The following is a 23,572-nucleotide window of genomic DNA, read 5'->3' as shown; positions in this document are numbered from 1 at the left end:
AAAGTTGAAGAAGGAATTCTCTCTAACTCATTCTATGAAACAAGCACTACCTTAATACTAAAACCAAACAAGGACACAACAACAAATAACTATAGGTCAATATTTCTGATGAATATAGATGCAAAAATCCTCAACAAAATTTCTGGCAAATGGAGTCCAACGGCACAATGAAAACATAATACACCATAATCAAATGAAATTTGTAGCAACTATGCAAGGATTGTCCAACATATGCAAATAAATAGACATGATGTCTCAACAGAATGAAGGACAAAAACCATACGATTATCTCAATAGGAGCAAAGAAAGCATTTGATACAATTAATGTTTTTAAAATTTTTGTGGGTACTTAATAGGTGTACATATTTATGGGATACATGAGAAGTTTTGATATAGTCATGCAATGCGAAGTAATCACATCATGAAGAATGGGGTATCTATCCCCTCAAGCATGTATTTTTTGTGTGTGTTAGAAACAATCCAATTATACTCTTTTAGTTATTTTAAAATGTAAAATTATTATTGACTGTAGTCACCCTGTTGTGCTGTCAAATAGTAGGTCTTACTCATTTTTTGTACCTACTTTGTTGGTACTCATTAATTAATAATTCCTATCTCTCCCCAGCCCCTTACTACCCTTCCCAGTCTCTGGTAACTATTCTTCTACTCTCTGTACATGGTATCAATTGTATTAATTTTTAGATCCCACAAATTAATGAGAACATGCAATGTTTGTCTTTCTGTGCCTGGCTTATTTTACTTAATGTAATGATCTCCATCCACATTGTTGCAAATGGCAGAATCACATTCTTTTTCATAGCTGAATAGTACTCCATTGTTTATATGTCCCACATTTTCTTTATCCATTAATATATTGATGGATACAAGTTGCTTCTAAATCTTGGCTACTGTGAACAGTGTTGCAGCAAAAATGAGAGTGCAGATATCTCTTAGATATACTAATTTCCTTTCTTTTGGATATATTCCCAGGAATGAAATTGCTGGATCATGTGGTAGCTCTATTTTTAGTTTTTTTTTTTAACAGAATTCTAAACTCTTCTCCATAGTGGTTGCACTCATTCCCATCAACAGCACACAAGGGTTCCCTTTTCTCCACATCCTCACCAGCATTGTTATTGCCTGTCTTTTGAATATAAGCCATCTTAACTGGGGTGAGGTGATATCTCATTGTAGTTTTGACTTGCATATTTCTGATGATCATTGATGTCGATCACCTTTTCATATGCCTGTTCACAATTTGTATGTCTTCTTTGAGAATTCTCCATTCAAATATTTGTTCCATGTTTTGATAAGATTGTTAGCTTTTATCCTATAGAGTTGTTTGAGTTCCATATATATTCTGGTTATTAATCCTTTGACAGACGTGCATCTTGCAAATATTTTCTCCCATTCTGTGGGCTGTATATCCACTTTATTGATTGTTCCCTTTGCTGTACAGAAGCTTTTTAACTTGATGCAGTCCTGTTTGTCCATTTTTGCTTTGATTGCCTGTACTTCTAGGGTATTGCTCAAGAATTTTCTGCCCAGACCAATATTCTGGGGGTTTTCCCCAATGGTGTTTGTACTAGTTTCATAGTTTCCAGTCTTAGATTTAAGTCTAACACATTTTGATTTCATTTTTTAATATATCAAGAGATAGGGGTCTAGATTCTTTTTTTTTTTTTTTTTTTTGCATGTGGATGTCCAGTTTCCCCAGTACCATTTATTGAAGAGAATGTCTTTTCCCCAGTGTATGTTCTTGGCACTTTTGTCAAAAATGCATTCACTGTAGGTTTGTGGATTTATTTCTGGGTTCTCTATTCTATTCCTCTGGTCTATTTGTTTGTTTTTAAAATACCAGAACCCTGCTGTTTTGGTTATTAGAGCTCTAGAGTATAATCTAAAGTCAGGTAGTGTGATTTCTCCAACTATGTTCTTTCTGCATAGAATAGCTTTGGATACTTTGAGACTTTTGCCATTCTGTATAAATTTTAGGATTTTTTTCTATTTCTGTGAAGAATGTTATTGGAATTTAATGGGGATTGCATTGAATTGATAGATTGCTTTGGGCAGTAGAGACCTTTTAACAATATTGATCCTTCCAATCCATGAACATGCAATATTTTTCCATTTTTTTTGGTGTCGTCAGTTTCCTTCAACAGTGCTTTATAGTTTTTATTATACAGATCTTCTACTTTTTTGGTTAATTCCTAGGTATTTAATTTTGTGTGGCTATTGTAAATGGGATTACTTTTTAAATTTTGTTTTCAGATTGCTCACTGTTGGCTTACAGAAGGAGTACTGATTTTTGTGTATTGATGTTGTATCCTGCAACTTCACTGAATTTTCTTTTTTAACATTTATTTTAGGTTCAAGAGTACATATGCAGGTTTATTACATAGGTAAGCTCATATCATGGGGGTTTGTTGTACAGATTATTTTGTAACCCAGGTATTATGCCTACTGCCCACTAGATATTTTTTTCTGATCTTCTCCTTCCTCCCACCTTCTGCAATCAAGTAGGCCCCAGTGTCAGTTGTTCCCCTCTATGTGTTCATGTGTTCTCACCATCTAGCTCACATTTACAAGTGAGAACATGCAGTTATTTGATTTCCTGTTCCTACATTAGTATGTTAAGGGACTCTAGTACCATACCTGTTCCTGTTCCTGCAAAGAACATGATATCATTTTTTTGGCTGCATAGCATTCCATGGTATATATGCACCACATCTTCTTTGTCCAGTATACCATTTATGGACATTTAGGTTGATTCCATATCTTTGCTATTGTGAACAGTGCAGCAATGAATATATGTGTGCATGTTTCTTTACAATAGAACAATTTATAATCCTTGAGAAGATCCATGTACTGAGGGAAAAAATTATATTCTGTAGGCTTTGGATGAAATGTTTAGTAATTATCTGTTAGATCCATTTGGTTTATAGTATGGATTATGTCCAATGATTGTTGATTTCCTCTCTGAAAGATCTGTCCAATGCTGAAAGTGGTATGTTGAAATCTCCAGCTATTATTGTATTGCAGCCCATCTCTCTCTTTAGCTTTAATAATATTTGTTTTATATATCTGGGTGCTTCAGTGTTTGGTGCACGCATATTTAAAATTGACCCTTTTATTATTATATAGTGACCTTACTTGTCTCTTTTTATAGTTTTTGTTTTGAAATCTACTTTTTATGATATAACTACTTCTGCTCTTTTTTGGTTTTTATTTGCATGAAATATCTTTTTCCATCCCTTTATTTTCAGTCTTTGTGTGTCTTTATAGATGAAGTGTGTTTCTTGTAGCAAGAGATCAATGGGTCTTGTGTTTACTTCCATTTAGCAACTCTATGTCTTTTACTTGGAAGTTTGGTCCATTTACATTCAATGTTATTATTGATAAGTAAGGACTTACTCCTGTCATTTTGTTATTTGTTTTGTGGTTGTTCTGTGGTCTTCTCTTTCTTTTTTTTCTTCTTGTCTTTTTTTTAGTGAAGGTAATTTTCTCTTGTGTTATGATTTAATTTTTTCTTTTCCTTTTTTGTGTATTCATTGTATGTGTTTCGATTTTAGATTACCATGAGACTTGTAACTACCATTTATAACCCATTATTTTAACTTGATAGCAACTTAATATTATTTGCATAACTAATCAAACTAGCAACGAGAAAACAAATAACAGCTGTGTGCCTTAACTTTACTCCCACCACCCGCTTTAAGATTTTTGTTACATATATTTATCTTTTATTGTACTCGCTGTGTCTTGAAAACTTTGTAGTTATATTTGACTGGTTTATTGTTTAGTGTTTCCACATAGGAAAAGAGTAGTCTACACAGCACAGTTACAGTGCTATATGTGTTTTTCTCTGTACTTACTGTTGTCAATGAGTTTTATATTTTCAAGGCATTACTGTTGCTCATTAATGTGCTTTTCTTTCTGATTGAAGTGCTCCCTTTAGCATTTCTTGTAGGACAGGTCTGTTGATGATGAAATACCTTAGCTTTTTATTTTCATTTTTATTTTTTGGTCTGGAAAAGTCTTTATTTCTCCTTCATGATTGAAGGATATTTTCATCAGATACACTATTTTAAGGTAAAAGGTTTTTTTTTTTCCCCCCCCAGCATTTTCAATATATCATACCACTCTCCCCTAGCCTGTAAGGTTCCACTGGAAAGTCGGCTGCCAGATGCATTGGAGCTTTATTGCATATTATTTGTTTATTTCCTCTTGCTGCTTTTAGGATTCTTCCTTTATCCTTGAACTTTGGGAGTTTGGTTATTACATGCCTTGAGGTAATCTTCTTTGGGTTAAATATTCTTGGTGTTTTATAACCTGATTGTACTTGGATATTGACATATATCTCTAGATTTGCAAAGTTTTGTTATTATCCCATTTGAATAAACTTTCTGCCCTGTTCTCTCTCTCTCTCTCTCCTCTTTAAGGGCAATAACTCTTAGATTTGCCCTTTTGAGGCTATTTGCTACATCTTATAATCATGTTTCATTCTTTTTTATTCATTTCTCTTTTGTATCCTCTGACTGTGTATTTCCAAATTGCCTGTCTTCAAGCTCATTAATTCTTTCTTCTGCTTGATCAATTCTGTTATCAAAGAATTCTGATGCATTCCTCAGTATGCCAATTGCATTTTTCATCTCCAGTATTTCTGCTTGATTTTTAAAAATCATTTCAACCTCTTTGTTAAATTTATCTGATATAATTCTGAATTCTTTCTCTGTGTTATCTTGAATATCTTTGAGTTTCCTCAACACAGCTATTTAGAATTCTCTGTGTGAAAAATCTCTGTTTCTGCAAGACTGGTCCCTGATGCCTTATTTAGTTCATTTGGTTAGGTCATCTTTTCTTGGATGGTATTGATGTTAGTAGATGTTCTTTGGTATCTGGGCATTAAAGAGTTAGGTACTTATTGTTGTCTTCACTGTCTGAACTTGCTTGTACACATCCTTCTTAGGAAAGCTTCTAGACATTTGAAAGAACATAAGGATTGTCATCTAAGCTATATGTTTGTTGTGTAGCACCCCAAGCCCAGTAACCCTGTGACTCTCACAGACTTGTAGAGGTTCCACCTTGATGGTCTTGCACAATATCTGATAATTCACTGGATTACCAGGGAGAGACTCTGGTTCTTTTTCCTTAATTTCTCCCAAACAGAGTATGTCTCTCTGTTTCTTAAGACACCTAAACCTAAGTGTAGAGTAACACAAGAACCCCTGTGGCCACCACCACTATGGTTGTGCTGGGTCACACTTGAAAAGAGCACAGCACTGGGTTTCACCCAAGGTCTGATGTAACCACTCACTAGCTACTGCCTATGGTTTGCTCGAGGTCCTGAGGCTCTACAATCAGCACGTGGCAAAGCCAGCTAGGCCTGTGTTCTTCTCTTTAGAGTAGTGAGTTCTCCAGGTCCCAGGTGGGTACAGAGGTGCTGTCCAAGAGTCAAGGACTAGAGTCAAAGACCTTAGAAGTGTGCCTGGTATTCTGTTGTACTGTGGCTGAGCTGGCTCAAACAACAAGACACAGTCCTTCCCACTCTTCCCTCCCCTCTCCAAAGGCAGAGAAGCATCACTCCATAGCCACTGTCACCACAGGCCATGGGAAGTACTGCCAGAATATCACTGATGTTCCTTTAAGGCCCATGTGCTCTTAAAACAGCTTGTGGTGAATGTTGCCTGACCTAGGACTCACCCTTCAGGACAGTGGGATCCCCTCTTTTCCAGGGCAGTCCAGAAATTCAATTCAGAGTCATTTCCTGGAATCAGGGACCCTAAGAGTCCACTTGGTGCTGTACATCCCTTTGGCCATGCTGATACTTAAAGCCAGCAAGTCTGAGGCTCAACGAAGGCCCTTGATTTAGTACCAGGGTATCACTGCTGGTTATTCAGGGCCCAAGGGCTCTTCAGTTAGCAGGTGATGAATACTGCCAGAACTGGGCCTTTCCCTTCAAGGCAGCAGGTTCCTTACTGGCCCAGAGTATATCTAGAAATCTCTCCTGGGAGCCAAGTCCTGGAATGGGGGCTTCATGATTCTTACCAGTGCCCTATCCTGCTGTGGCTGAACTAGTGTCCAAGACACAGGACAAAATTCTCCCAACTCTTCCCCCTTCTCTGCTTAAATGGAAGGAAGGGGTCTCTTTTGGAGAGATGAGTTGTGCAGCCTGGGGTGGGGGAGGGGTGATACCAGCACTCCTTTAACCTCTCCAGCTTGTGTCTTCAGCACTAGGGCTTACCTAAGAGTTGCAATCCTTGTGGCCTAGACCACCTTTTTTATTTCTTAGAGATCAGTTTGGCCCACAGTGGCAAGGTTTGTGGGAACTTAATTTCTGACCCTGGCATCAGCTATACCCCTCTGGCTAGGGCTAGTTTAAGTATTCCCTCCGTGAGTGGGCATCAGCTGAGTTTGGTCCAGTTCTCCTTTTTGCTATAACAGGACAGCACTGGGTTTGATGCCTCAAAATTGCTGTGCTCTTCCTCTTGCAGCACCCAGAGATGCTCTCTGCACCACACCACCACTGTGGGGGATAGTGGAGGGGTGGCATCGGCGATTCAAGACTATTTTTTTTTTTTTAAGTTTCAGTGTCTCTTTTAGTGATATGAAGATAAAACAAGGTATTATGAAAGCTCACCTTTTTTCTGGCTCTTACAAAGGTGTTTTTTCTTTGCAGATAGTTGTTAAATTGGTGACCTTGCAGGGGGCGATGATTGGCGGATCCTTCTATTCTGCCATCTTGCTCCTAGAATATTTGATAAAATTCAATATCCTTTTATAATAAAAAGTCTCACCAACATAGTTATAGAAGAATATACCTCAAAATAATAGAGGCCTTATAAGATAAACCCACAGCTAACATTATACTTAATGAATAAAATTTAAGCCTTTCCTTTAAGACATGGAACAAGACAAAGATACTCACTCTCATCACTCCTATTCAACATAGTACTGAAAGTCCTAGCCAGAGATATCAGGGATGAAAAAGAAATAAAAGGCATCCAAACTGGAAAAGAACAAGTCAAGTTGTCCCTTTTTGAAGATGACATAACCTTAAATGTAGATAAATGTACAGACTGCACCAAAGAAAACTATTGGGATGGATAAACTAATTCAGTAAATTGCAGGATACAAATCCACATACAAAACTCACTAGCATTTCTATACAGCAACAATGAAATAGGTAGAAAAGGAATCAAGAAAGCAATCTCACTTACAATAGCCACAAAAATTAATAAATTAATAAAATAAACGTATAAATTTAACTAAAGATATGAAAAATCTTTACAAGTAAAAGTACAGAACACTAATGAAAGAAATTAAAGAAGACACACACACAAAATTGAAAGGCATTCCATGCTCATGGATAGGAATAATTAATATGATCGTACTACTCAAAGCTATCTACAATTCAGTGCAATCCTTATCAAATGCCAGTGACATTCTTCAGAGAAATATAAAAAATACTTCTAAAATTTGTATAGAACCACTAAAGATTCCAATTTAATACTGAGAGAAAAGAACAAAGCAGGGAGCATCACACTACCTGACCTCAAATTATACTACATAGCTGTAGGAATGAAAACAACATGGTATTGATATAAAAATAGACACATAAACCATTGGAACACAATAGGAAACCTAGAAATAAATCTACCCATTTACAGCTAACTGAGTTTTGACAAGAGCACTTGGTATATTCATTGGGGAAAGGACATTCTCTTCAATAAATGGTGCTGGGAAAGTGGGTATGCATATTCACAAGAATGAAATAGACCCATATCTCTTGCCATATATACAAAAATCAACTAAAAATTGATTGAAGACTTGAGCATACTATTTAAAATGGTAAACCTTACAGAAGAAAACATAAGGGAAATTCTTCAAGACATTAGTCTAGGGAATAATTTTATGACTAAGACCTCAAAAGCACAGGCAACAGAAACAAAAATAGGAAAAAGGGACTATATTAAACTAAACGGTTTCTGCACAGCAAACAAAACAACCAACCAATGGGGACACAACTTCTTGGATGGGAGAAAGTATTCATCTCATAAGGGACTAATATCCTGAAGATACAAGAAACTCAAACAACTCTACAGTAAAAAAAATAACAATCCTATTAAAAAGTGGGCAAAGGTTCTGAATGGTTACTTCTCAGGAGATATACAAATAGCCAACAGGTTCACAAAAAACATGCTTAACACAGTCATCAGGGAAATGCAAATCAAAACCACAATGTGATACCATCTCACCCAAGTTAAAATGACTTTTATCAAAGACAGGGAATAACAAATGCTGGCAAGGATGTAAAGAAGGGGAACCCTTGTATGCCATTGGTGGGAATGCAAATTAATACCGCCACTACAGAAAACTGTATGGAATTTCCTCAAAAGACTAAAATAGAACTACATTTTATTCAGCAATCCCTCCACTAGGTATTTATCCTGAGGAAGGGAAATCAGCATATCAAAAGGATAGCTTTACTCCTATATTTTATAGCCGAGATATGGAGTCAATTTAAATTTCCATCAACTTAGGATAAAGAAAATGTGGTATATATACACAATGGAATACTATTCAGCCACATAAAAGAATGAAACCCTGTTTTTGCTGCAACATGAATGGAACTGAAGGTTATTATGATAAGTTAAATAAGCCAGAAATAGAAAGACAAATATTGCATGTTCTCACTCATATGTGGGAGCTAAAAAATTTATTTCATAGAGTTAGAGAGTAAAAAGATAGTAATTAGAGACTGAGAAGGGTGTGTGGGGCCTAGGAAAGGTGGTTGGTTAATGAGTACAAACACAGTTAGATAGAAGGAATAATCTGTAGTAGTGTTCTATAGCACAGTCGGACTACCATAGTTAAGAATAATGCAATGTATTTTTCAAGGTAACTAGAAGAGACTATGTAAAATGTTCCCAGTACAAAGAAACAATAAATGTTCAAGGTGATGGATACCCTGAATTGATCATTTTACAATGTATGCATGTACTAAAATATCACGTTTTACTCTATAGTATGTGCAATTATTATGTATCAGTAAAATATTTAAAGAAATAATAAATTTAAAAATAAAAATGAAATACTTGATCTCCAAATTCATAATTTACAATAACATTAGCCATTAATGTTAAGGGCTTATTATTCAACAGACACTATTTTTATTGCTGTGTATGCAAAATTTTATTTCATTCTTACAATTATCCCCACAAGGAAACATTATTACTCCATTTTACATACTCAAAAACAGTAACAAGCAGAGGAAAAATATTCTTCTGCCATTCTGCCTATATTGAAATCCTATTTGTTCTCAGCTCTCTTTTCCAGAATTTAATCAGTGTAAAGAATGTGCTTAAACTGAGCAAACAAGAAAGGGAAGTGATCTCACAGTGATGGCACAGGTTCACTTGCTGAAATAGAGCAGCCCTACTCCTTGGAAAGACTAGTTTAGCAAGTTCTTTAATGTGTAAAACCACTGGCATAAATATCTAAGCCATGACTGGTATTTTATTGAATATGCTTATACGGGAAGGCCATATTTATGTGGCTGTCTCACTTTTATCTCATTTCCAAATTAACTGATCTGCCAGTAGGGAGTAACTTATAACAGTGAAATTGACACAGAGAGCAGAAATACGTCATTTCTTCTGTTTCTCTGTGTGAGGCAAAAGCACTTCCCTGGATATTCTATATGGTAAAGATTGGCATATTCCAATGGGATATCTGATGGCCTTTGTTTCTGCAATAGAATCACATCCAACACAGAATCATTATGAATATCTGGAGTTTGTAAGATGAATCAGGGAAATTTGAAAGTATCCTCGATTCTTCGTACATGTGGTAGATCCACCTTTGGTTGAGTCCTTGAGATTACCTTTTGGAAATGAGATATTATCAGACATACAGTGAAATGCCATAGGGGTGTTAAAAGAAATAGAAGGCCAGTGCACCTGGAGTAGTGCTCTGTGTTTATTAGATTTTACTTACTGAAAATGCTATTTCTATATTTTGTTAAAATGAGATAATTAAAATTTGATTTATGCCTTTAATTATATGTTTTCAAAATTATATTCTTAATAAGACACATAGAAATACATTTGCTGTAATTAATCTTATGGGAAGGCAAAGAAAATAACATAAAATCATAGTCATATTTTTTCAGATAATAAAAGGAGAAATAAGTGATTTAAGGAGGCATAAAAACAATTCCACATATTATATTTTTGATAAAATACTACATTTCTGTCTTGTACCTAGATGGTTTAGAATACGTCATCTTTTTTTTCTTCAAAATATTTTAAAACACACACTATAACTTCTAGGTAAAAGGCAGTATTTTATTAAATATTTTTGATGCAGCCAATAGACCCAAGAGTGACTACTAACATATAACCTACTAATACCTGCCTCCTGGGGATTCAAGCCTTGTGTAACTCCATTCCTTTAGTGCACTTGTGAATAGAATATGGCAAAGGTGATGGGATGTCACTCTGATTAGATTGTTGTGAAGATAATGGGGTATCACTCCTGTGATGACCTTGAATTCTATAAATTTCCAACTTAACTGTCTGTAAGAGACTCTCCTTCTGGGCTTGAAGAAGCAAATTGCCATGTTGTGAACTGCCTATGGAGAGAGCCACACGGCAACATGGTTCTAGAGGTTGGCCTCCAGAAAGAGCCACATGGTTCTAGAGGTTGGCCTCTAGAACCTGAAGACAGCTTCCAGCTAAAAGCCAGTCAGAATCTGAGGTCTTCACTCCTGCGGCTGCCAACAACATACACACTCCTGGAGGTGGATATCTTCCTAGCTGAGCATCCAGATGAAAATGCAGATCACGGCCAACAGTTTGCAGCCTTGTGAGACACAAAACAGAGGACCCAGTTAAGCTGAGAAACTGTGAGATAATAAACGTGTGTTGTTTTAATTTGCTAGATTTGTTACACAGAGATAGAAAATTAATACAAGGTAGATTTTAGAAAATGCTTTATGTGTGAATATCTAGTGTGAAATTATATTTGGCATTGAATTTATGTGTATGTGTAAATGTCTGTTCTTCACTCAGATTAATTTTTCTTTCTTTTCATGTTAAGAGAATAAGGAAATAAAGAAACCATTTTAATCAAATGCACTGATCAAACAAACCCAGAGTGGTAGGCAAGAGAACACTAGTTGGCATTTGAAATAACACTGAATTCTGTTGACCATTGTCTTAGTGTTTTCCACTCATGAATCTTCTGAGCAGTTATAGTATGGTCTCCACGAGTATACCCACTGATGACTTAACAAGGCGAAAGATATGCAATGAAGCCAAGTAAACACAATGGTTCAGCCAGTTGGAAAGAAAGCCACAAAACACTTTGTTAAAGTCAAAAATGTAAAGAAAATAATACTTCTGTATAATTCCAGAAAGTATATAGGAGCAACAAAAACAACAACAAAGAAATAAACAAATGGAAAGCTTAATATTGTGAGGATGAAAGAGATCCTATGTTAGGACCAATTTCTATGAGATTCAGTGCATGCATGAAGCTTTTAAGGTACAGAAAAAAAAATGATCAGGAATCCCCAAAAGAAACGCATTGGAATAGCTGATAAAGCCCTCTGTACAACTGGAAATATATTAAGAGCTCCAGTAGCAAGAAAAATGTGACATACAATCCTGTTCATATTTCTTTTGAGCAGCACATTTGTGGAAGGAAAAATTTCCATAAGTGGTTTATACAGGTCACAAAATAAGATGAGTTTGTTTTAGGAAAAAGGTGGAGGAGGAAAGGCTGTCCTCTAGAACCTTCAGAACACAACATTCTGGAACATTTTACATCATCATTTGTTTTTGTGGCTTATGTTTTCCTTTTAAAAGTTTAGAGACAGAGAGAGCAGAGAGAGCACAAATTTCTGTTCAACCTCACTATTACTGTTGGAAAATAATATTCTAACACTTAAGGTAAATGCATTTTACCTATTATGTATGTATCTATTAGTAAATCCATGTAAATATTTGTTAGGATTATTTAAGCAACTATTTTCTCCCATTCTGAAAATTGTCTCTTACCTTTGTTTTCTCCTTTGCTATGCAGAATCTTTTTAGCTTAATGTGTCTATTTTTGTTTCAGTTGCGTGTGCTTTTGAGGTCTTACACACAAAAAAATCTTGGGAGATACTCCAGGACATGATTCTGGGGAAATCAGGTGTACGATTTGCATATTTTTTGTGTATTTTGTTTATGTTGAACCATCCCTGCATCCCTGGGATGAATCACATTTAATCATCATAAAGGACCTTTTTAATGTGTTGTTGAATTTTGTTTGCTAGTGTTTTGTTGAGGATTTTTTGCATCTATATCTACTGGTGCTATTAGCTTGTAGTTTTCTTTCTTTGCTGTGTCCTTGTCTGGTTTTGGTATCAAGGTAATGGTGACTTCATAGAATGAATTTGAAAGTATTCCCTCTTCAATTTTTTGAAGAGTATAAGTAGAATTGTTATTAGTTCTTTATGCATTTGGTAGAATTGAGCAGTGAAGCCATAAGATGGGGGCCATTTTATTATGGCTTTGATCACGCTGCTCAGTATTTGTTTGTTGAAGTTTTCTATTTCCTTATAGTTTAATCTTGGTAGGCTGTATGTTTCTAGGAACTGATCCATTTCCTCTAGATTTTCTCATTTGTTGGCTTGTATGTATTCACAATAGTCTCTAATGAGTGTTGGTATAGTTCTGGTCTCTGTTGTTAATGAAAAGGTATCCTTTTTCATTTTTGATTTTATCTACTTAGGTTTTCTTTTTTTTTTTTTTCTTAGTCTAGCTAAAGGTTTATCAACTTTGTTTATCTTTTCAAAAAAGCAACTTTTTAAATCAATCTTCTGTATTTTTTAGTCTAAATTTCACTTATTTCTACTCTGACCTTTATTATTTGTTGCTTTCTGCTCATTTTAGGTTTGGTTGGTTTGGCTTTTTTAGTTCCTTTAGGTGCTTCCTTGGATTCTTTATTTTAAATCTTTCCACTTTTTTGATGTAGGCATATTTTTCCTATAAAATTCCCTCTTAGTACTACTTTTGCTATATCCTACAGATTTTGATATGTTGTATTTTTATTTATTTCAAGAAATGTTTAAAACATTGTTTTTCTTAATTTGCTCATTGACCCAACGTTTGTTCAGGAGCACATTGTTTAATTTCCATATTTTTGTGTATTTTCTGAGGTTCTTCTTGTTGTTAATTTCTAATGTTATTCAATTGTGGTCCAAGGAGATATTTGACATAATTCTTACTTTTTTGAATTTGTTGAGACTCTTTTGTGGCCTAAGAGATTATCTCTTCTGGAGAAGGTTCCATGTGCAGATTAAAATAATATGTAGTCTGTGAGAGTTACATGAAATTATCTGTAAATGATATTTTGGCCTATTTGGTCTAGTGCATAGTTTAACTCCAATGTGTTTTGCTGATTTTCTATTGGCAGGTACATTACTGAGAGTGAGATGTTTAAATCCATTAATATTATTGTATTTTGTATTACAGAATATCTCTCTTTTGTATACATTAATGCTTGCTTTATATACTTGGAAGCTCTGGTGTTAGATGCACAGACATTTATAATTATTATATTCTCTTGCTGGCTTGACCCCTTTATCATTATATGATGACTTTCTTTGTCTCTTTTCATAGTCTTTACTTTGCAGTCTATTTTACCTAATATAAGTAGAGCTGTTTCTGCTTTTTTATTGTTTTCAGTTATCTCAAATATCTTTACATGGAATATATTTTCCACCCCTTCTCTTTTAATTTTTGTGTATCTTTATAGTTAAAGTGGGTTTCTGGTAGGCAGCATGTCGTGGGGTCTAGTTTCCTTATCCATTCAGCTACTCTATGCCTTTTGATTGGAGAACTGACTATTTAAATTCAATATTATTATCAATAAGTAATGACCTACCACTGCCATTTTGTTGCTTGTTTTCTGGATGTTTATTAACTTCTGTCTTTCTGTTTTCCTTTGTGTTTAAGTGATTTTCTCTGGTAGTATGTTTTAATTTGTTGCTTTTTATTTTTAGCAAGCATATTATAGATTTTCACATTGTGGTTACCATGAGGCTTATAAAAACATCTTTTTGACAAGTTATTTTAAAGAGATGCTAACTTATCTCAGATCACAAAGAATAGAAATAAAAATAAAAATAAAATTCTGTACTTTAACTCCATTTATCCAACATGTTGACTTTATGTTGTTTCAACTTACATACTTTTATTTTGCCTAACTCTTACAGGTTGCTGTGGCTGTTACTTATTTTGATAAATTTGTCTCTTGGACTTCATAGCAGAGTTATGTGGAGACTGCACACCATACTTACAGTACTATAGTATTTGAGTTTTGCTTGTGTATTTAATTTTACCAGTGGGTTTTATATCTTTAAATGTTTTCCTTTGGCACATCAGTGTTTTTTCCCTTCAGATTGAAGAACTTCCTTTAACATTTCTTATAAGACTTGTCTTATGGTGGTGAATTTTCTCAGCTTTTGTTTATCAGGGAAACATTATCTCTTCTTCATATTTGACGGATAGCTTTGCTGGATATGGTATTCTTGAATGACAGGGCTTTTTGTTTTCTTTTAACAAGTTAAAACTGTCATTTCACTACCTCCTGGCCTGTATGGTTTTGATTGAGAAGTCTGTTGCTACATGCATTGGAGCTCCTTTATATGTTATTTGCTTCTTTTCTCTTGCTGCTCATAGTATAATCTCTTACTGACTTTTGAGAATTAATTATTATAGTACTTGTAATTATTATAGTACTTGAGAATTATTTATTGTAGTCTTTTTGGGGATTAATCTGGTTGGAGTTTTCTCTGACCTTCCTTTACCTGGATATTTATCTCTGTCTCAAGTTTTCAAATGTTTTCCACTGTAATTTGTTTGAATAAGCTTTCTACCCATTACTCTTGCTCAACTAACTGTTGAACACCAATTCTTCTTAGATTTAGTCTTATGAAGTTTTTTTTTATATCTTGTAGATGATCTTTGTTTCATTTTTTTCTCTTCAGTGTAGTTTCAAACAGCCTGTATTCAAGTTCACTGTTTTTTTTTTCCTCTGCTTGATCCATTTTGCTTTTGAGAGCCTCTATTTAATTTTTCAGTTCAGCAAATGTATATTTCTGTTTCAATATTTTTGTTTGATTTTTTAAACTCATTTCCATCTCTGCTAAATTTTTCTAATACATTTCTGAATTGCTTTTCTTTGTTATCTGGGAGATCATAGAGTTTACTTAAAGCCATTATTTTGAATTCTTGGCCAGAGAGTTTACATGACACCATCTCATTAGGATTGGTCATCGGTTTCGTTCTTTGTCCATTTGAGAAGGTCATAATTTCCTGTTTGCTGTTGTTTCTTGTGAGTGTATATCTATGTCTTTCCATTGAATGATTCTTTACTTGTTTAAGCCTTCTTTGTTGGCTTGTTTTCTTTTTTTATTGAATAAATTTACTTAGAAATTCTTTGTGTTTACCTGTTGATTTTCTTTCTGTCTTTTTTTTTCTGCTATGTTGCTGCCTCCTTTTTGTTAATATATGGTGCCTTTAGCACAAGTTTGCCTTGGGTCTAGTAAACCATCCAAGTTTTGCCTATTTTGAATGAGGGAAGTCCTAAAGGGAATATCTTGGTAATGTAGGAAAGCTGGCTAGGGGCTAGTGCCCAGAGGACCTGTGGAACAAACTTTCTACATCATGATGCTGCTGCAGTTACTCTGATTGGCTGTCTCCTTTGGCTGTGTTAAATTGTAGAGTTTCCAGGGCTCAGAATCATAGTCTTGCCTTCCCCCTTTTATCTTTGTTGTCTGCAAGGATATTTTTCCCTGTAGGTATTACTGAAGCTTTCTGTGGGTTGAGGCAGGGACTGATCTCTTGCCAGGGAACCCAGGATGGTGGAGAAGCTGGCTGTCAACCTTGACCTCATTTTTCTAGTGCAGAAAACATAAATTGGGGGAAAGTTTCCATGTGCTTGGTGTCAGGCAGATTGTGGGGAAGAGTATCTCACCTACAGAAGTCTGATTCTCTTATTATCTGCTTGAAGTTTTCTCACTTCTTTTTGGCCTCAGGAATTGGCTCATCCTCATATATGAGTTCCAGGATACTGCTGGTAAAAATTTCAGTGCTGTATATGTGTGTTTTTGTTTGGTTTTTGTCTCTCTCCTACCCTCACCTCTCTCTCTGTGTGTGTGTGTGTGTGTGTGTGTGTGTATGTGTGTGTGTGTGCATGTGCAAGGATGGATGAAGCCAGCTTGCTTCTAAACTGCCACTTTGGAAACTAATGGTTTGAGTGTTATCTGGAATTTCTTCCATCGTTTTACTTTTAAGCTTTCTGTATTCCTAGGTTTAAACTCATCTCCTGAAAATAATACATAGTTGCATTGGTTTTTTATATCTATTTTGAAAATTTATTTTAATTGGTGAGCCTTTGATTTGGAATATGTTGGATTCATCTCTGAAATCTTATTTTGTGCTTTATTTTTTTCTCTCTTTGTTTTTTGTACTTTATTTTTTTTTCTTTCTTTTTCCTCTGTCTCTTATTTTCGTCTCTTTTTACTTCATTGAATGGTAGGATAGATTTTTTTTGGTTTTCTAATTTTTTTTTTTCTGCTCTTAGTGTTTAACCTTGAAATTGTATAACCAACTTAATGAAGTTTAAAGTTAACTATTAACATTTCCCTAACAACTCTGTAACACTTTAAGCCTTTAGTCTTATAAACTTTTAAACCTGCATGCTATTGTATGATATTTTAACTCTGTGATTTTAAAACTGCGTGGTCAAAAGCACCTTGATGTTCATAAATTTTGGACCCTCATGTTGCCCTCATAAACATGTTATGATACATGGCAAAGGGGGCTTTGGAGATTTAACAAACATTATAAATCAGCTGACTTTAACATAAAGAGATATGGCTGAATTATACAGGTGCACCTATTCTACTCACATGAACTCTTAAAAGCAGAGATTTTTCTCAGGCTAGCGACAGAGGAAACAGGCAGTGGAATTCAAAGTGTCGAAAGGACTGACTGCCACAGGTAGCTTGAAGATGGAGATGACCATTTGGAAAGCACATAAAAGAACTGGATTCTCCTAATAACCTGAATGAAATTGAAAGCAGAATTTTCCTCAGATCCTCAGATCCACAAGACACCTTTTCCAGGTGACACCTTGATTTTATTGTTATTAGGCACTGAGTAGAGGACTTGGTTGAGTCTTTCTGCGTGTTGGTTTCTGATCCACTGAAATGTAAGACAATAAAGTGGTAAGTTTTAAGCTTACAGTAATTTGTTATAGCAATGATACAAAATAAATACAAACTATATGAAGCACAGTCTATCCTCATTATTTTCAGAGTATATATTTATAAACTTGTCTACTTGCTAAATTTACTTGTAACCCACAAATCAATATTGCTAATGTTTTTGCAGTCATTCAATAACATTCACAATGTGGCAAAAATTTGAGTCATCTCAAGTGCACGTTCCAAGCTAAGAGTGAACAATACTACACTCTGCCTTCTTGTTTAACTGTCACACTATAAACAAGTATCTTTCTTATGGTTTATTTACTGTCATGTGTTTGGCATTTTGATGCATTTTGTTGGCACTTTTGCAGCTTAGAATGTTTCTCAAGTATAGTGCTGAAGTGCTGTCTCATGTTTCTAAGTGCAAGAAGACTGTGATGTGTTGTAGGGAGAAAAAATTAGTTAAGTTTTATTCAGGTACAGGTTATAGTTACTGTAGTGGTAAGTGGAATGTTAATGGAGCAAGAGTGAAGTACATACAGAAAATAGAAAAGAAAATTCACTGATCTGTGCATAAGGCCCTCCAGGAAGTGATAAAATAGCATCTAAATTGTGTGATGGTGCTTTGGAAAAGAGTGTAAACGCAGCTATATTTGTGGATTCATGAGATCACTACCTATAAATAACTATAGCTGACATCACTGTTTTGAGGCTGAAATCCAAAGAAATTTAGTCACGTTACCCAGGGTCAGGATAATTTTAAATATTTCTTGGCTAGTGCTGGCTAACTCACACATTTCAAAAGGTGATATGACAAGAAAAATGTTAAACTAGAAGGCGAGGCAGGCTCTGAAAATCTAGAGGTAATAGAATTTTATATTTAAAAATATACTTGCTGGTCGGGTGTGGTGGCTCATGGTAATCCCAGCACTTTGGGAGGCCGAGGTAGGTGGATCATAAGGTCAGGAGATCGAGACCATCCTGGCCAACATGGTGAAACCCCATCTCTGCTAAAAATACAAAAATCAGCTGGGTGTGGTGGGCATGCCTATAATTCCAGCTACTTGGGAGGCTGAGGCAGGAGAATTGCTTGAACTTGGGAGGCAGAGGTTGCAGTGGGCCAGGATTGTGCCCCTGCACTCCAGCCTGGTGACAGAGTGAGACTCTGTCTCAAAAAACAAAACAAAACAAAAATACTTGCTACGTGTTATACAGAAGTAGTTATGTGACAAAGGAGATTTTCAATATCTACAAGGTTGACGTGTTTTACAAGGACATTGACAAACAAGCCTATGTAAAACAAATAGCCCCAAAGTTTTAGCTTTACGTATTTCAAAGACTAGGGTGACTTTGTGCACAAAGAGAGACTTTAAGTGTAATCCTCTAATGATGTTAAAAGCCCCAAATTCATGAGCATTTAAAGAAAAAATATATGTGTTATAGCTCGTTGATCAGAATAATAAAATTGTGTATGACACTCTGATATTCTGGTATATATTCTACAACTTCTTCATCCTAGAAGCTGAATGCCATCTCCAAGGCAAAAGCGTTGCCTTCAATATTGTATTAATATTGGACAGTGTGCCAGAATATCACTGTGAACTCAAAAATTCTACTCCAACATAGAAGCTATTTTTATACTCCAAATCTCTAACTCTGTCATTCCACCTCTCACTCAGGGAAGTATAAAAGCTTTAAGGCATACTGGATAAAAACTTTGGAAGGTTTTGGAGGTGTTATAGAAAATAAAATCGTGCCAAAAATATAATGTATATTGCACAGCAAATAAATGTAGAAGACATCAATGATGTAAAGGAAAAATATATGGAGAAAATTTTGGCAAACAAAGCCTTAAAACCCACCAATAAACACTTAAACACGATGGAAAATCAAGGCATAAATCAGCAAGGAGAATGATGGAATGAAAGTAATCCTAAGTCTCCACAAATTGTTTCTTTTATAGCAGTCAAAATATTAGAATGGAATTTTGCCTGGCAAAAGTTTTTCAATGTCAAAGAGGAATGTGACCATATGCTAGAACACAGCCTCTAGTTTAAACTAGCCTCCACTGTGTTCACCTCTTATACTGAAGTGCTTAAAGATTTGAGGCAAAAGCCAAAGAAACAAAGTGGATGCAATTTTAAGCCAGTTTAGGAGGGGAAAATGGCCTATGATCTCAAAAAGTTGAAAGGAACAAACTCCAGAGGTTGGAATTTAAGATGTCAAATACCATCCTCATCAAACGTCTCCTTCTGCAGAGTAAGTTCCACCAATCTGTCTTTGGGTTTTGGGGCAAGCCATTGTTAAGAGGTTTAACCACACAGTGTGCTTCCCCATGACATACTGTAGCTCCATTCAAAGTAAAATTTTAGTTAATGTTTTTCTAAAATGTAAATGCTTAGTTTTTATTTTAAGGTTTTCTTCAGGACTTTATTTGCATGACTGTATTATACCTTTTGTATAATATGTGTTCACAGCACTGTGTGTGTTTACTACATATGAGTACTATACAGTGCCTGCATACTGTGTGTATTTATTGTGAATACTGCATATGTATACTGTTTGTATATGTGTGTGTATTACCAAGTAAAAGAGTTAAAATAGTACAATCACAGTGCAGTGGAATACATTACAAAAACTGTTACAATTGGAAAGTTATTTTATTATAAAGACATATTACATGCAATTATTTGTAAAAATAATATATTAAATAAGACATTTTAAACAAGAATATGTATAAAGTAATGTTATATATTGATTAATTGGTGAAAATATTGTGACCAGGGGTTTTCAAGAATCTTACCCTGAATGCTTATACACTGCTGGTGGGAATGTAAATTAGTTCAGCCAGTGTGGAAAGTTTGGGGTTTTTAAGATTTGAGAAATCTCAAAAAACTTAAAAGATGTATTTCCATTTTCATATTGTAGATGTAGTCCATTTTCATACTGCTGTGAAGAAATACTTGAGACTGGGTAATTTATGAAGAAAAAGAGGTTTAATGGACTCACAGTTCCACATGGCTGGGGAGACCTCACATTCATAGCAGAAGGTGAAGGAGGAACAAAGGGACATCTTATGTGACAGCAAACACGACCGCTTGTGCAGGGAAACTGCCCTTTATAAAACCATCATCTCTCGTGATACTTACTCACTATCATGAGAACAGAATGGGAAAAACCTGAGTCCATGATTCAATTAATTCCCACAGGATCCCTCCTATGACATGTGGGGATTATGGGAACTATAATTCAAGATAAGATTTTGGTGGCGACACAGACAAACCATATCATTTTTTCCCTGACTCCTCCCAAACCTCATGTCATCACAATTCAAAACACAATTATGCCCTTCCAACAGTCCCCTAGTCTTAACTAATTCCAGCATTAACTCAAAAGTCCATGTCCAAAGTCTCATCTGAGACAAGGCAAGTCCTTCTCACCTATGAGACTAAAATCAAAAGCAGGTTAGTTACTTCCTAGATACAATGGGGGTACAGGCATTAGGTAAATACAGCCATTCTAAATGAGAGAACTCGGACAAAACAAAGACACCACAGGTCCCCTGCTTATCCAAAATCCAGTAGAGTAGTCATTAAACCTTAAAGTTCTAAAATAATGTCCTTTGACTCCATGTTTCACATCCAGGTCACACTGATGCAAGGGGTAGGCTCCTTTGGACTTGGAAAGCTCTGCCCCTGTTGCTTTGCAGGGTGCAGCACCCTCCCAGCTGCTTTCATGGGCTGGCATTGAGCATCTGCAGCTGTTCCAGGTGCACAGTGTAAGCTATTGGTGGATCTGCCATTCTGAGGTCTGAAGGATGGTGGCCCTCTTCTCAAAGCTTCACTAGGCAATGCCCTACTAGGCAGTAGGGACTCTGTGTGGGGCTGTGACCCCATATTTCCCTTCTGCACTGCCTTAGCAGAGGTTTTCCATGAGGCTCCACCCCAACGCAAACTTCTGTCTGGACATTCAGGCGTTTTTATACATCCTCTGAAATCTAGGCAAAGGTTTCCAAACCTCAATTCTTGACTTCTATGCACCTGTAGGTTCAACACCATGTGGAAGCTGGCAAGGTTTGGGACTTGAACCCTCTGAGGCCACTGGCTAAAAGGGGCCAAGGTCTGAACTGTACCCTGGCCCCTCTTAGCCATTGCTTGAGCAGCTGGGATGCAGGGCACCAAGTCCCTAGGCTGCACACAGCCCACAAAATCATATTTTTCCTCCTAGGCCTCCAGGCCTGTAATGGGAGGGGCTGCTGTGAAGGTCTCTGACATGCCCTGGAGACATTTTTCTCATTGTTTTGGTGATAAACAATCAGTTGCTTGTTACTTACGCAAATTTATGCAGCAGGCTTGAATTTCTCCCCAGAAAATAGGTTTTTATTTTATATTACATCATTAGACTGCACGTTTCCCAAACTTCTATTCTCTGTTTCCTCTTGAACATTTTGCTGCTTAGAAATTTCTTCCATCAGACACCCTAAATCAATTTTCTCAAGTTCAAATTTCCACAGATCTCTAGGGCAGGGGAAAAATGCTGCCAGTCTCTTTGCTAAAGCATAACAAGTGTCACCTTTGCATCAGTTCCCAAAAAATTCCTCATCTTCATCTGAGACCACCTCAGACTGGCCTTCATTGTCCATGTCACTATCACTATTTTGGTCAAAGCCCATAACAAGTCTCTATGAAGTTCCAAACTTTTCCACATTTTCCTATCTTCTTCTGATCCCTCCAAACTGTTCCAAAGTTGGTTAGAATCTCTGCCTGTTACCCAATTCCAAAGTCACTTCCACATTTTTGGGTATCCTTAAAGCAGCAGCACTCTACCAATACCAATTTACTATATTAGCCCATTTTCATACTGCTGTGAAGAAATACCTGAGAGTGGGTAATTTATAAAGAAAAAGTGGTTTAATGGACTCACAGTTCCACATGTCTGGGGAGGCCTCCCAATCATGGCAGAAAGTGGAGGACCAAAGACACATCTTACATGGCAGCAGGTAAGAGAACATGTACAGGGGAACTGCCCTTTATAAAACCATTGGCTCTCATAAGACTTATTCAATATCATGAGAATAGCATGGAAAAAACTTGCCTCTATGATTCAGTTACCTCCCACCAGGTCCCTCCCACAACACGTGGGGATTATGGGAGCTACAATTCAAGATGATATTTGAGTGGAGATGCAGCCAATCCATATCAAAAGAGAACTATCATTTGACCCAGCAAACCCATTACTGGGTATACTGTGTATATACCCAAAGAAATATAAATCCTACCATAGAGAAACATGAATGACTCTGTTTATTGCAGCTCTATTCACAATAGCAAACACATAGAATCAACCTAGATGTTCATCAATGTTGGGCTGCATAAATCAAATGTGGTACATATACACCATGAAATACTACCCAGCCATAAAAAAGAATGAGATCATGGCCTTTGTAGGAACATTAATGGAGCTGAAGGCCATTATCCTAAGTGAATTAATTCAGAAACAGAAAACCAAAACTGCATCTTCTCACTTATAAGTGGGAGCTAAACATTGAGTATACATGGACACAAAGAATGGAACAACAGCACCACATCCTACTTGAGGGTGGAGGATGGGAGAAACATAAATATTGAAAATCTGCCTATTGAGTATTATGTTGATTACTTGGGTGACAACATTGTACACCAAACCCCCGCAACATACAGCTTACCCACATAACAAACCTGTACATGTACCCCTTGATGCTAAAATAAAATTTGGAAGGAATACAAAAAGAAATTGACCCTATACTTTCCCTTACAATAATGGTTTAGTTTCCAGTATGTTAGTGTTCATGGTGACATTAAAGAATATAGCTACCCAGAATAATAATCATCTAAGGCATTATTATTTTATTATAATTGCTATTATTATTTTATAAATGTAACTTTTGTTTATATTTACCTCAAGGCTTACCAGTTTATTTGCTCAGTTTTCCCTCTTCTATTACAGACTCTGTATGTGAGTATGTGTGTATATGTGTTTTCTCTTATTGAAGTACATAGAAATTATTATCGTGAATCTCTGTGGTGATATATTTTCTCAGTTTTCATTTACAAAAAAGTTCTTATATCATGTTTATTTAGAAAAAAATATTTTTCTGGGTATATAATTCTGCATTGAGAGTTATTCTCTTCTAGCACTTTGAAGATACTCTTCCATTTTCCTCTAAACTTTGTTATTGTGGTTAAGATCTCCACCCTTAGTCAGATCGAGACCATCCTGGCTAACATGGTGAAACTCCGTCTCTACTAAAAATACAAAAAAAAA

This window comes from Mandrillus leucophaeus, unplaced genomic scaffold (assembly GCF_000951045.1).
Source record: "Mandrillus leucophaeus isolate KB7577 unplaced genomic scaffold, Mleu.le_1.0 Scaffold81, whole genome shotgun sequence".
NCBI lineage: Eukaryota > Metazoa > Chordata > Mammalia > Primates > Cercopithecidae > Mandrillus > Mandrillus leucophaeus.
The sequence above is the reverse complement of the archived record's forward strand: the minus strand, read 5'-3'. Positions refer to the sequence as shown.